At 38.8% G+C, this 12342-nt stretch overlaps 1 protein-coding gene across 6 annotated transcripts in view; it reads right to left on the bottom strand.

Annotated features, from left to right (window-relative positions):
• The window catches only part of Ckap5 (cytoskeleton associated protein 5), a 109473-nt gene that overhangs the window by 87606 nt on the left and 9525 nt on the right, over positions 1-12342 (bottom strand). Inside the window, exon 1 of one of the 6 annotated variants that reach the window (XM_052725294.1) lies at positions 6807-6825. The exons of the other annotated variants lie outside the window; for them this stretch is intronic. The gene's annotated coding sequence lies outside the window, so the exon portion shown is untranslated. Of the gene's footprint in view, positions 1-6806; positions 6826-12342 lie in introns of those variants that run through there. 6 annotated transcript variants of the gene reach the window in all.

Here is a 12342-nt window from a genome sequence, read left to right as displayed (position 1 = left end):
TTTTGCTGTTGTTTTTGAGACAGTTTCACTATGTAGCCTTGGCTAGCACAAAGCTTGATTGCTACATAGACAGGCTGGCCTAGAACTCACAAAGATTCAGTTGCCTTCCATCTCACAAGTGCTGGGATTAAAAGTGTGAGCCACCATGCCTAGCTTAAACCATTTTCAAAATATTTATTTCTATTTATGTGTGTGTCCTAGGGTGGGGTATCCCTGTGGAGATCAGAAGGTGTCAGATTCCCTAGAGCTGGAGTTACAGCCAGTTATGAACTGACTGACATGGGTGCTGGGAGCTGAAATCAGATCCTCTGGAAGAGCAGTAGCACCTAAACATCTCTCTGGCCTCATATTTAAGCAATTTTTAGCAAGGCTTATAGTCAATATACCTTTAACAACTTTATGCTTTCCATTAGGAAACACTTTTCCTTCTGATTGTGAAAATATGTTAGGGCTGGAGAGTGTTCCACTGAGCTACAGCCCCAGTCAAACTTGTATTTTTCATAGAGGGGCTGAAGATGTGACTTGGTTGGTAGAGAACTTGCAGAGTACACACAAAGTCTTAGGATACATGAACCCATCTCAAAAACAAAAACAATTAAAGATCATATAATGTAAATGCAAATCAATGCAAAGAATAAACTGAAAAACCATAAAAAGAGAAGAAAAGCAGTCAGAAGGCCGCAAAGAGTTTAAATGAAAGATGATGGTAGTCTGGACATAAGGAAAGAGTCATGTTCTAAGTACCTAAACATTCCTTTACTGAGTTCCCTTTACAGGATGGAAAAGGAATTTTAGAAAAGCCAAGTTAAGATGTATGTTAGGGCCAGGCAGTGGTGGCACACGCCTTTAATCCCTGCACTTGGGAGGCCGAGGCAGGTGGATCTCTGTGAGTTTGAGGACAGCCTGGTCTACATAGTGAGTTCCAGGACAGCCAGAGCTGTTATACAGAGAAACCAAGTCTTGAAAAACAAAACAAAACAAGATGCATATTAGACAAGTGGAGATGTAGGCAGCAGTTGGGGATTCAAGCCTGAAGCACCAAGAAGACATATATGACCTGGAGATTCAAAAGCAGGAGTGTCAAAGACATATGTAACTAAAACCAAGGCAATGAATGACAACACACAGAGAGAGGACACAGTGGAGAGACCAAGGATAGTTTAAATTAGGACTGAACAGAACAGGCTAGACTTGGGTGGTATTGCATGCCTATACTCTCAGGACTCAGGAAGCAGGAGCAGGAACATTTAAGTTTGAGGCTACAAGACCCTATTTTAACAACAACAACAACAACAACAACAACAACAACAAAAAGAACAACATTCCAGTTCCAACAGCAATAAAATGCAAAAAACAAGCTCTGCAGTTCATCATAAACAGTGTTGCCAAGCACACACACACAACCACCAAACACTAGTTAAGGAAAGAAAATAAATATACAATCATTTCAAAAGCAGTAATTCATCAAATTTCAGTTTTTGTTCTTGAGAAAAATTTTATGATCTTCTATTTTATCTTGGAATCTAAATTTTTTAAACTATTCTGTTATTTTCAGAACCATTATAAACTTGAAAAGAGGTCAGGGATAAGTTTCTTAGGTAACATGCTGAGTTAGAAACATATGTAGAAAAATAAGAACAATAAATAATACTCTACCATTGTGTGGATTGTATGAGTTAGTTTACATAAAACTCCTGGAGACCAGATACTTAGCATCTAGTAAGGGCTCAAGGGCTCAAAAACACAGTTTGTTATCATCTGCCATTCCCAATTTGAGAGCATTTATTTCATTCACTCCAAAATTTATTTGGCTTTAATTTACAATTTTATAGAATTCAAACATTCAAAGTGAATTCAGTTCTAAAAAAACTTGCTTCTGATACTTTAATCAATAAATCAAACTGAACATCTGAAAAATAAAATATACTAAATATAATAATACATAGACCCCTTAATAGTTTTATAGTTGTCGTCTCCCCCCCCCCCCCCCTTTCTTGTGGCCCTGGCTGTTCTGGAACTAGCTCTATAGACAGGCTTGACCTCCAATTCAAGAGATTCGCCTGCCTCTTCCTCCCGAGTTCTGGGATTAAAGGCGTATGTCACCACTACCTGGCTACCTTCTTTACTTTTATTGGTGCATTGGTCAAGTATAGAAATTAAACCAGTCCCATGCCTCCTTTTTAGACAGTCTCACTAGGTAGCTCAAGCTAGCCTCCAAATTCACAATTCTGCTGATTCGGCTTCCCTTTTACTAGGATTATAGGTATGGGCCACCACACCTAGCTGTTATTTATTTGCCATTAAAGTGATTACTGGAAAGCCATACTTTGTCTTCCTGTGCAAATATTAACTAACAATTATCATAAAGAAAGACCAGGCTCGGATGTTCAGAATTTATACAGGAAGTAATGAAGAAACACAATCTGTGTAGTATGGTATACTTGTAAAACAAAACTTTGGTTTCACAAAAGGTCACAGGTTAAAGGCCTGGTAATCTCTCCTTAGAGAAATGAAACACTTTACAATATATAGCACAAATTAAAACCAAATAAACATTAATAACTAGAAAGAAAAAATGTAAATATATAATCAACTGACAAATGGATGACTAAAATGTGGTGACCTAATACAGTGAAATATTAGGAATACAAAGAAACAAAATACAGATAAAGTTTATAGCATGGATGAACCTTGACAACATTATGCTAAATCACAGGATTCTATATGGTATGATTCCATTTTTATAAAATGTCCAAAACAGGTTTTAAAAAAAAAGTAAGATTAGTAAATGCTTAGGACTTGAATATTTGAAAGTATTATGGGGAAAGGGTGTAAGAGTTTCTTTTGGGGAGAATAGAAATTCTCAAGGTATTTTTTGGTTTTCTTGGTTGGTACAGGGGAGGGAGGAGGGCTAGTTGAACATATTAGGCAAGCACTCTACCACTGAGTTAAATCCCTTGGCCTCTTTTGGAAGTAATGGAAATGTTTTTAAACTGTGGTGATAGCTACACAAAAACTAACCAAGTTTACTAACAAAGCCCTGAGAAGATAAACCACAATATCCTTAAGAAGTTTAGAATAGCACAAGTAAGATACATAAACAAATAGCTATAATATAAAATAAAATACACCATATGTGGAATGTGTCATAAACAAGGGACAAATATGGCTTACAGGAGTTCAGAGTGGGAGAGACTGTGAGTGACAACCTCATGGCATCCGAAAGGTAGATAAAATTTTTTAAAATGTGTATTAACAGGGAATGGTGGTAAATACCTGTGATTTCAACATTTGGGAAACTGAGGCAAAAAGAGGATTGTGAGTTTGAGGCCAGCATGGGCTACATTGTAAGATTCTGTCTCAAAAAAGGGGAGAAACAGGTAGAAAAGAAATAATTTTACATTTAGGAAACATTAGAGGCAAAGCTTTGGAGACAGGAAAGTATTAATCATATTTACAGACACTCCTAAGTGTAAAATCAGAGAGATTAAGGTCAGAGCATGGAGGTAATGATTAATAATAAAAATCACTTAAAAGACACTTAAGACAGGCGGCAGTGGCACTCGGGAGGCAGAGCCTGGCGGATCTCCGTGAGTTTGAGGCCAGCCTGGTTTACAGAGTAAGATCCAGGACAGGCACCAAAACTACACAGAGAAACCCTGTCTCAAAAAACAAAACAGACAAAAAAGACACTTAGTAGAACAATTGAGAAAGTAGGTTTCATTTAGAGGGTGGTTCATTTTTTGTTTGAGACATGTATCTCAGTCTGGTTTTCAATTCCCAACTCTCTTGTCTCTCTCTACACCTCCTGTGGTGGGATTACAGGCTGTATCTCCATACACGATGAAAGCAGAGTTTTGATAGGAAATGATTACAATACTCCTCCTCCAGGAGCCAGAAATGAAGGTCTTATCAATAGGAATGGAAAGAGTGGGCAGGGATACTGAAAGGAGTTATATTAAAGAGAAAGAATCAGCAAGTTGTTGCAGCTAAAGTGAGAGCTGAGCGGAAAGTCTAATGTGAAGGGGGAGGCTCCAGACTAAGAGCAAAGGTGGAAAATGGTACCCCTGAGAGAAAAATATGTGAGTTTTGAGTTATTTGTCTTTGGAGGAGTGGAAGAGAAGCTAGAAGTATGAGTCTGATTTTAGACTAGAGAAATGACCTTCCAGGGGGGATATGTGGGGAGCACATTCAAGTGGCTAAAAATGTAACACCAGGGGTGAACAGAGGGCTCTGGGTTTTATATACAAAAACCACAAAGATGTTTATTAAGTAACAGTCTGATGTTTTGTTTTAAATGCTAACAAAACTCTTCTGAAAGATACATGATACTTGGGCTGGAGGGATGGCTCAGAGGTTAAGAACACTGACTGCTCTTCCAGAGGTCCTGAGTTCAATTCCCAGCAACCACATGAGGGCTCACAGCCATCTATAATGGGATCTGACCTGCAAGCAGGACACTATATACATAATAAATAAACCTTAAAAAAAAAAAAAAAGATATATGATACTTGCGGTGACTCCTACAGTCTGGTCCCTATAAAAATATTCAGGAATTCCAGGTGTCTCAATGTTCCTAGGAGATTTTACCACTACCTATAACTGAGGCAAAGACAAAGAGGTCAATGAAAAGAATTTTGTTCTACCAAAGAATTACTCATAATACTGATATATCTAATGTCTCCAAAGGCCTCAAATATGATATAGTCTGTACTGTTACTAGTAAAAGTTTACACATAATTGCTTATTTTTAGAGGTTAAGACATGTTTAAGTTTCTACATGTTTATACATAAAGGCAGAACTTAGAATAATTTTTCAAACTGTCCCATTTTTATACATAAAGGTAGAACTTAGAATAAATTTCAAACTGTCCCATTTTCAGCTTAGTGTTTAAATAACAAATTTTCTATTATATATACATGTTTTATGACGGGATTTTACATGACATACTTACATGTCTGAGCATAAAATCCCGTCATAAAACATAGACCCCAGCAATCTAGTATTCTTATTCTTCAAATACCAAAAATAAGGCACAGAGATTATGTGATAATGTTAGAGCTGGGATTAGAACTTGTCTCCTACTTTACAGTACATCTATTACTCTTCCCCAAATACTCAAATGCTCAAATGTGGTATCTTTTTATTTTAAATTCCTGTGTTCTGACAGTCTATAATAACCAGAGAGCTAGTAAATAGTGTGGTTTTGCATTTTACTTGGAAAGAATTGTTGGCAGTTCAACTCTTCTATGGCAAATGTCCAAGCTCTTGACCTACAAAGCTCTTCACTATCACAATACAAGAGCTCTGAATTTGATTACCATTCCTGGACTCTCACTCTGACTAAGAAAATGCTACTGCAGAATCACAGTAAGAGTCTGAGAAGCTTGAGGGAAGATTCTGCCCACTCAAAACACAACCCCTAACCTTTATGCCTATAGTTCCAGGTATTTAGAGGTTAAAGCAAGAGGATACCTTGATTCCAAAGGTTTGGGAGCCAGCCTGGGTATCATACCAATATCACCAATCTCATAAATAAATACATGAATAAATGAATAATAAACCAGATCAGCAAGGTGGCTCACTGTGCAAAAGTACTTGTTGTCAGCATGATGACCTGAGTTCAATCTCTGGGATCCACATGATGTAAGGAAAGAGCCAACTCCTGCAAGCTGTCCTCTGGTATCCACATACAGACTGTGACATGCACATGTTCACAACCCTAAATACATAAATGCTCTAAAAATTAAAAAAAATTAAACCTTTTAAATGATCACTGACATACAACGATACTCTTTTTTTAAAAGGCAGTAATTATAAAACAAAATAATATTTTAGAGAATATTTAGAGAGCTTTACTCAAACCACATTTAGGAAGGGCATATGGACTAGAAAAGAGTAAAAATTATGTAACTGTCACAGAATATTTGAGATTATTACTTGTCCAAGGCCCAAAAGAATCTCATCTATGTGTAAGTAGCAAAAATGTTAACACTTTCCTTCTAACAAACAAACACACCTTCACTGCCTCCAGATGTCTCCAATAACAAGAACAAGCGTTAATCATCATACTTGTGTACTCTGCATTATCGGGGGGTAGAAATTTGAACTGCTTCTCTAGCAAGTTTTCTCACCAAACTTCAGCCATGGTTGCTTTCTTTGTTCTGGGATCATGACCTCCCACATATTCCCTCAGAAACTGAGACAGGTAAAGAACTGTATCATTTACATTGTGCTATCCTATCAGCAGGAAGGAGGGTTAGCTGGATTCTCCCTAATAGATGATCACTGTCAATGTTTCCAAAAGGGGTACTGGATACCAACACAGGCCTCTGGGGAGACGGAAAGCTAAAGCCGCTGAGAATTAGGTCAACTTTGACAATTACTGCTCAACACTACCAAGGTGACTGAAAACCTAAAGCTTACTCATGCAGGAGGCTAGCCAGGTCTCTAAATCCCAAGCTAAGAACCCAAGGCCCCAGAGCACTAGACTCGGCTCCACCCATTCTGCCCCACCAGGTTCAACTCTGGTAAAAATCAATCCTCTCTTCATCCCAAGCAGGAACTAGGCCGGGGAAAGCCAGGTCATGGACAGGACTTAAAACACAACACGTCCAAACACTCTGAGGCTACTGGCACCACCGAGGTACAGCTGATGCCCTGGCTTTAACACACTGCAGCAGGCATTGTTTTCGCTCCTTCCCGGACTTAGACTCTGAAAGGCCTGTTAAGACCCCTGAACTGTCCACCAGGGCTTCTGGACCAGCACGGGATGCTTGACCCCTTTCGGTAGTCTGACACTTACGCTACCCTAGCAGGGAGAGGTCGGGCCCTAATGTCCGTGCATGATCAGCAGGAATACCCGGTAGCAGGCGTAGCAGGCGTGGCAGGCGGGAGGCAGCCGCATTGGCAAGTCAGCTGCTGGGAACCGCCTCCTCCGGGGGGCGGGGACAGAAGCACTGCTGTCAGAGTGCCCGCCCCACCCTCAATGCCCCTCTGCACGCCCACAGAACGTTTAAAGGGGCCGCAGCGATCATCACCCAGAGGTCGGCATTCCCAGGATGCTGCCTCCAGCTCCAAGGTTTTCCAAAGCAGGATATAAATGACGTAACAACTTGGAAGTGGATCTCTGGTTTGGTAGTAATACAGGTAATGTCACAGAAATGAAGATGACTAGTTTCCAATATCACAATTCTAAGTCTTTGAAGAGTGTTAAAAAAAATTATTGCAGACAACAAACTATTAGAGTAAATATCCAGATGCCATCATGGAAGCTGCTTTTTTCATTAACCTCTCTTCAAACTGCAGCACAAAGACACAGAAAGAAATTCCAAAAGCTTTCCAATGCTTCCTCTTGCCCTTTCACAGACTTCCTTAACAGCAAAGGGAAGGCTCCCAAGTAACGATATCAGTTAGGTAGGAAGGTTAATAGGAGGCAAAAGAGTAAAACAACTTTCCCCCTTTTGTGAATAAAAGATGGCTTTCCAAAAATTCACCAAGAATTTACAAGTCTATGTAAATAAAAGAATATTGCATACAAATACAATTGGGATGTACAGTCATTTAATTTAAGAGGAAGCTCTTGATAAATTTGTAGGGAAACTGCATTATATCTCAGGGACTAAGCCGGAGTGATGGCTCAGCAGGTAAGCGTATTTACTGAACAAGCATAGCAAACTGAGTTCAATCTCTAGAATCTACATAGAGATGGAAGGAGAGAACTCTACAAAGTCCTCCTACTTCCACACAATACCATGGCACATGCACCCCACCCTCAATGCACACAACTAAAATAAAAAACCTCAGGGAGTAAAAGCATAGTCTTTGAGATCTTCAAAGATTATTCTTGCATATCAATTTTCTTCACACTGAATGAGAAAAAGACATTCCTCCATTGAATTATTTTAATTTTGCAGCACTACGGCTTGAACAAAGGATCTTGTACATGTTAGGTAAGACCACTCCTTAGAGCTCTGTCCTTTGCCTTCTTAAAAACTTACTTTATATTTTGAAACAATGTTTCACTAAATCGCTCAGGTGTCTTATGAATTCTTTGTATAGTCTAGGCAGGTCTTGAACTTGTGATTCTCCTGATTCAGTCTCCCAATAGCTGGATTACAGAACTGCACACCAGGCTCAGTTCCACAATATAATTTAAATGAAAAAAACACACCCTACTAAAGCCATCAAATTAGTATGAGAATCAGTATCTATTTATAAATTAACATCTCGAATGTGAACAGGGGTTCAAGTAGGAATTTAGGTTCAGAGGACAAGCATGAAGGCTGAGCGTAGACTCAGGATATCCTTAATCTGGAGGTCTTAGAGAATTGAAGAGAAACTGACTGAAGAGTCAAGATGTTTCTACAGTACATTTACTGACATTCCTGAATTAAGTAATCAAGACCCTCTTTCATTATATACCCATGAAGTTAACATTGGTCTAAGGGTTTGCAGATTAGTCTTCCTCACCAGATTCTTAAAAAGATTTATTTGTACTATTTATGTGTATATGTGTATATCTGTGTGAGCTTGTATACACCACATTTGTGACTTGTACAGAAAAGCCAGGAGAGACTACTCCCTGAGATAAGATCTTTTATTTGAAGTCAGGCTTAATGAAATATAATTCATATACAGTAAAATTTATTCCATATAGCATACAGTTCTGAAAAACACAGAGAACTACATATCTATTTCCACAAACAAGAACACCAACAGTCCAAAAACTTCCCTTGTGACCTTTATAGTTAATGCCTTTCCTCACTCCTAGGCAACCACCAATCAGTTCCTATACTTTGGCTTTTCCAACAGTGTTATATAAATAACATCATATAGTATGTTGTCTTTTTATTTTATTTATTTATTTATTTTCCGGAGCTGAGGACTGAACCCAGGGCCTTGTGCTTGCTAGGCAAGCGCTCTATCACTGAGCTAAATTCTGAACCCCGTGCGTTGTCTTTTGAGTCTAGTTTCTTTTTTTTTTTTTTTTTTTTTTTTTGGTTTTTCGAGACAGGGTTTCTCTGTGTAGCTTTGCGCCTTTCCTGGGACTCACGTGGTAGCCCAGGCTGGCCTCGAACTCACTGAGATCCGCCTGGCTCTGCCTCCCGAGTGCTGGGATTAAAGGCGTGCGCCACCACCGCCCGGCGAGTCTAGTTTCTTTAAGTTAGTATAATACAACTGAGATAAAGGGCTGAGGTTGTGGCTCAATGGCAGACCCTTGCTCATCATGTCTGACTTACTGGGTTCTATACCCAGAAACAACAACAAAAAATAACAGATCATCCATGCAGATACATATAATGGTCATTTCTTCCTTTTTATTACTTGACTGCAAGATATAAACATTATGTTCCTGTTTACCAATTTAAGCCATTGAGATAACACATTTTGAAAAGAAAATGCTAGCAGCCTTCGCATACACATTTTTGTATACATGTTCAGTTTTATTTCTCTCAGATAAATACCCACAAGAGGGATTGGTTTGTGGTATGTTAAGTGTATATTTAATCTTACGAGTAAATGATTGTTTTCCAAAGTAGCTGTATGGACCATTTTGAATCAATTTTGAGAATTCAAGGGTAAGTGAACTAACTTCCTATTTGTAACTGTTTTTTTTTTATATTTCTAATATTGTGATTTTATTAGAACACAATGCTTCAAAAGCTATCTCTACTGAAGTCCAGTAACACTCTGTCTGCCAAACATGATAAAGAACTGTAGCCCCAGCTCCTCCTCATGAGGTTGAAGTAGGAAGATCACTTTAGCCCAGAAGTCCCAGGCAAGCCTGGACTGCATAATGAAACCTCCATGATGACATGTCTTTAATCCCAGCACTCCAGAGGTAGAAGCTGGCAGAGTTCTCTTATTTTAAGGCCAGCCTGGTCTACATGATGAGTTCCAGGCCAGTCAGGACCATAATGAGACCCTGTTACTAGGTGTCAAAAATACATCCTATTTGTGTCTGGTTTTATACCTAAGAAATGGAGCCAATTCTCTATGCAATTGTTAACGATTTGTAACATGTTCTTTAAAAAAAAAAAAAAATCAACCAGTCATCATTCATCATTTAGTATGAATCACAGTTTTTTTTGTTTTTTGTTTTTGTTTTGTTTTGTTTTTGAGACAGGGTTTCTGGATAGCCCTAGCTGTGTAGAACCCCATCTGTAGACCAGGTTGGCGTCTAACTCAGAGATTCACTTGCCTCTGCTTCCCAAGTGCTGGGAATAAAGGCAAGGGCCACCACCACCTAGCCATAGATGTCATTTTATAGCAGTTTCAAAAGTAAATACCAATGAAAACTACTCTTTCAAATTGCATCTGTGAGTAGTCAAATCAAGTTATTTTTTTTCTATACCAACAATCTATATGGATCAACAAAAGTACTGTTAGAACAACCCAAAAATGTACCCTTAAATACATTAGTCAGAGTTTTCTTTGCTTTAAAAAGAATTATTATTTTTATTTTTAGGTTTTTTGAGACAGGGTTTCTCTGTGTAGTTTTGGTGCCTGTCCTGGATCTTGCTCTGTAGACCAGGCTGGCCTTGAACTCACAGAGATCCGCCTGGCTCTGCCTCTCAAGTGCTGGGATTAAAAGGCATGCTCCAACACTGCCCAGCGAATTATTATTTTGAATTATGTCTAAGTATTTGTGTGTGTCTGTGCTGGGTATGTGAACACACATGCAGGTGCCCAGGGAGGCCATTAGAGGATGCCAGATCCCCTGAAGCTGGAGTTACATACAGGCAACCCTGAGCCACTTGATGTAGATGACTGGAAGTAGCAATTTCCTCAAGACAGAAAACACTCTATTTCCCAGGGAACTTCCTTAACACAAAAGGTAAACAACTCAAAATAGCTTCAGTGAAGTCCCTAAAACTGACCAGATTGACTAGGTCCCTCTCTCCCCAAGACTACATGAGAAAAGTTTGTTGAGAGTCACTTTCACACAAAATAAGCTGCAAAGAAGACTTTAAGACCAGCCAGGCTGCCTTGAAGAGGTTTAAACCAAGTGTCACTGGGGAAAGGATACTCTCCAATCCTGTACCCAAGGTTCCCAGCCTTGTAGAGTTGTCATCTGTGCTGGAGTGGGCTTTGATGATGCAGCTGTCCTTCAGTCATTTCTGCTCCTAGAAGTGACCCCTCCCCTATATTCCTGTAAGTAACCCCAATAAAACTCACTGATTCACCAAGCTGAACTTTGTATTATCCATACTTTGGTCTGTCATGGTCTCATTATGTAGGGTGAATAGGCATGTGTATGAATCTCCCCAGGAAAAGTCTTGTCACACAACATGAACTCAGGTCCTCAAGGAGCAAAAAGTGCTCTTAATCTCAGGACCAACTCTCCAGCTGCCAAACTGGTTTTTCAATATTCAGATGGGCTTTTCTATGGATTAAATACAATTTTAAAATAATGTCTTCATATAGCAAGTCACATTAAACATCTTTATTTTCAAAAGTGTAATTTTCTAGAAGACAAAAAGAAACTATTAATAAAATTTAAGGAACATAAATAATATGCCCCATGTTACAAACAAACAAATACTAAAAGCTTTAAGAAAAAGAGTCTGGAGGCCAGCGAGACAGCTCAGTGAGTAAAAGTGCTTGCTGCCAAGCCTCACAACCAAGTTCAATCTCCAGTACCCACAAGGTAGAAGGAAAGGAAAGATCTGGTTCCTACAAGTTGTACTCTGACCTGCACACACACTAATAAATGTATTAAAAAACCTTAAAAAAAATAGACAGGTCTAGAACTTTTGTATATCTTGGTAATCATGTAAACTGTATACATACACATACACACACATATATATGAAAAACATTAAATATTAACAACCATTTCCAACAGAATTGCAAAGAAAACACAAAATGACATATAAATGCTGACAGCAGGACTTATAATAGCCTCAAAATTGACAAATACTCATCAACTTATAAATAAGGCAAACAAATGTGGTATAGCCATATAATGGAGTATCATACAGTCATAAAAAGGAATAGAGTGGTGGTGCACACCTTTAATTCCGCACTCAGGACACAGAAGCAGGCAGATCTCTGTAAGTTTGAGGCCAGTCTGGTCTACAGAGCTAGTTCCAGGACAGTCAGGGATACAGAGAAATCCTTTCTCAAAAAACAAAACCAAAAGGAATAGAGTAATGATACTTGCTACAACATGTATGAATCTCAAACATTATTCAAGGAGAAAGATGTCAGATACAAAAGGACATGTGTTGCATGATTCCACTGTTATGAAGTATTATAAAGTGGTTGCTAGGGAATGAGGGGGAATGGAAAGTGACTGCTAAAAGGTACAGAATTTTCTTCTGATGGAGTGACAG

This window comes from Peromyscus californicus, unplaced genomic scaffold (genome assembly GCF_007827085.1).
Source record: "Peromyscus californicus insignis strain IS unplaced genomic scaffold, ASM782708v3 Scaffold_7__1_contigs__length_154581171, whole genome shotgun sequence".
Classification (NCBI taxonomy): Eukaryota; Metazoa; Chordata; class Mammalia; order Rodentia; family Cricetidae; genus Peromyscus; species Peromyscus californicus.
This window is presented reverse-complemented; position numbering and strand designations above follow the sequence as displayed.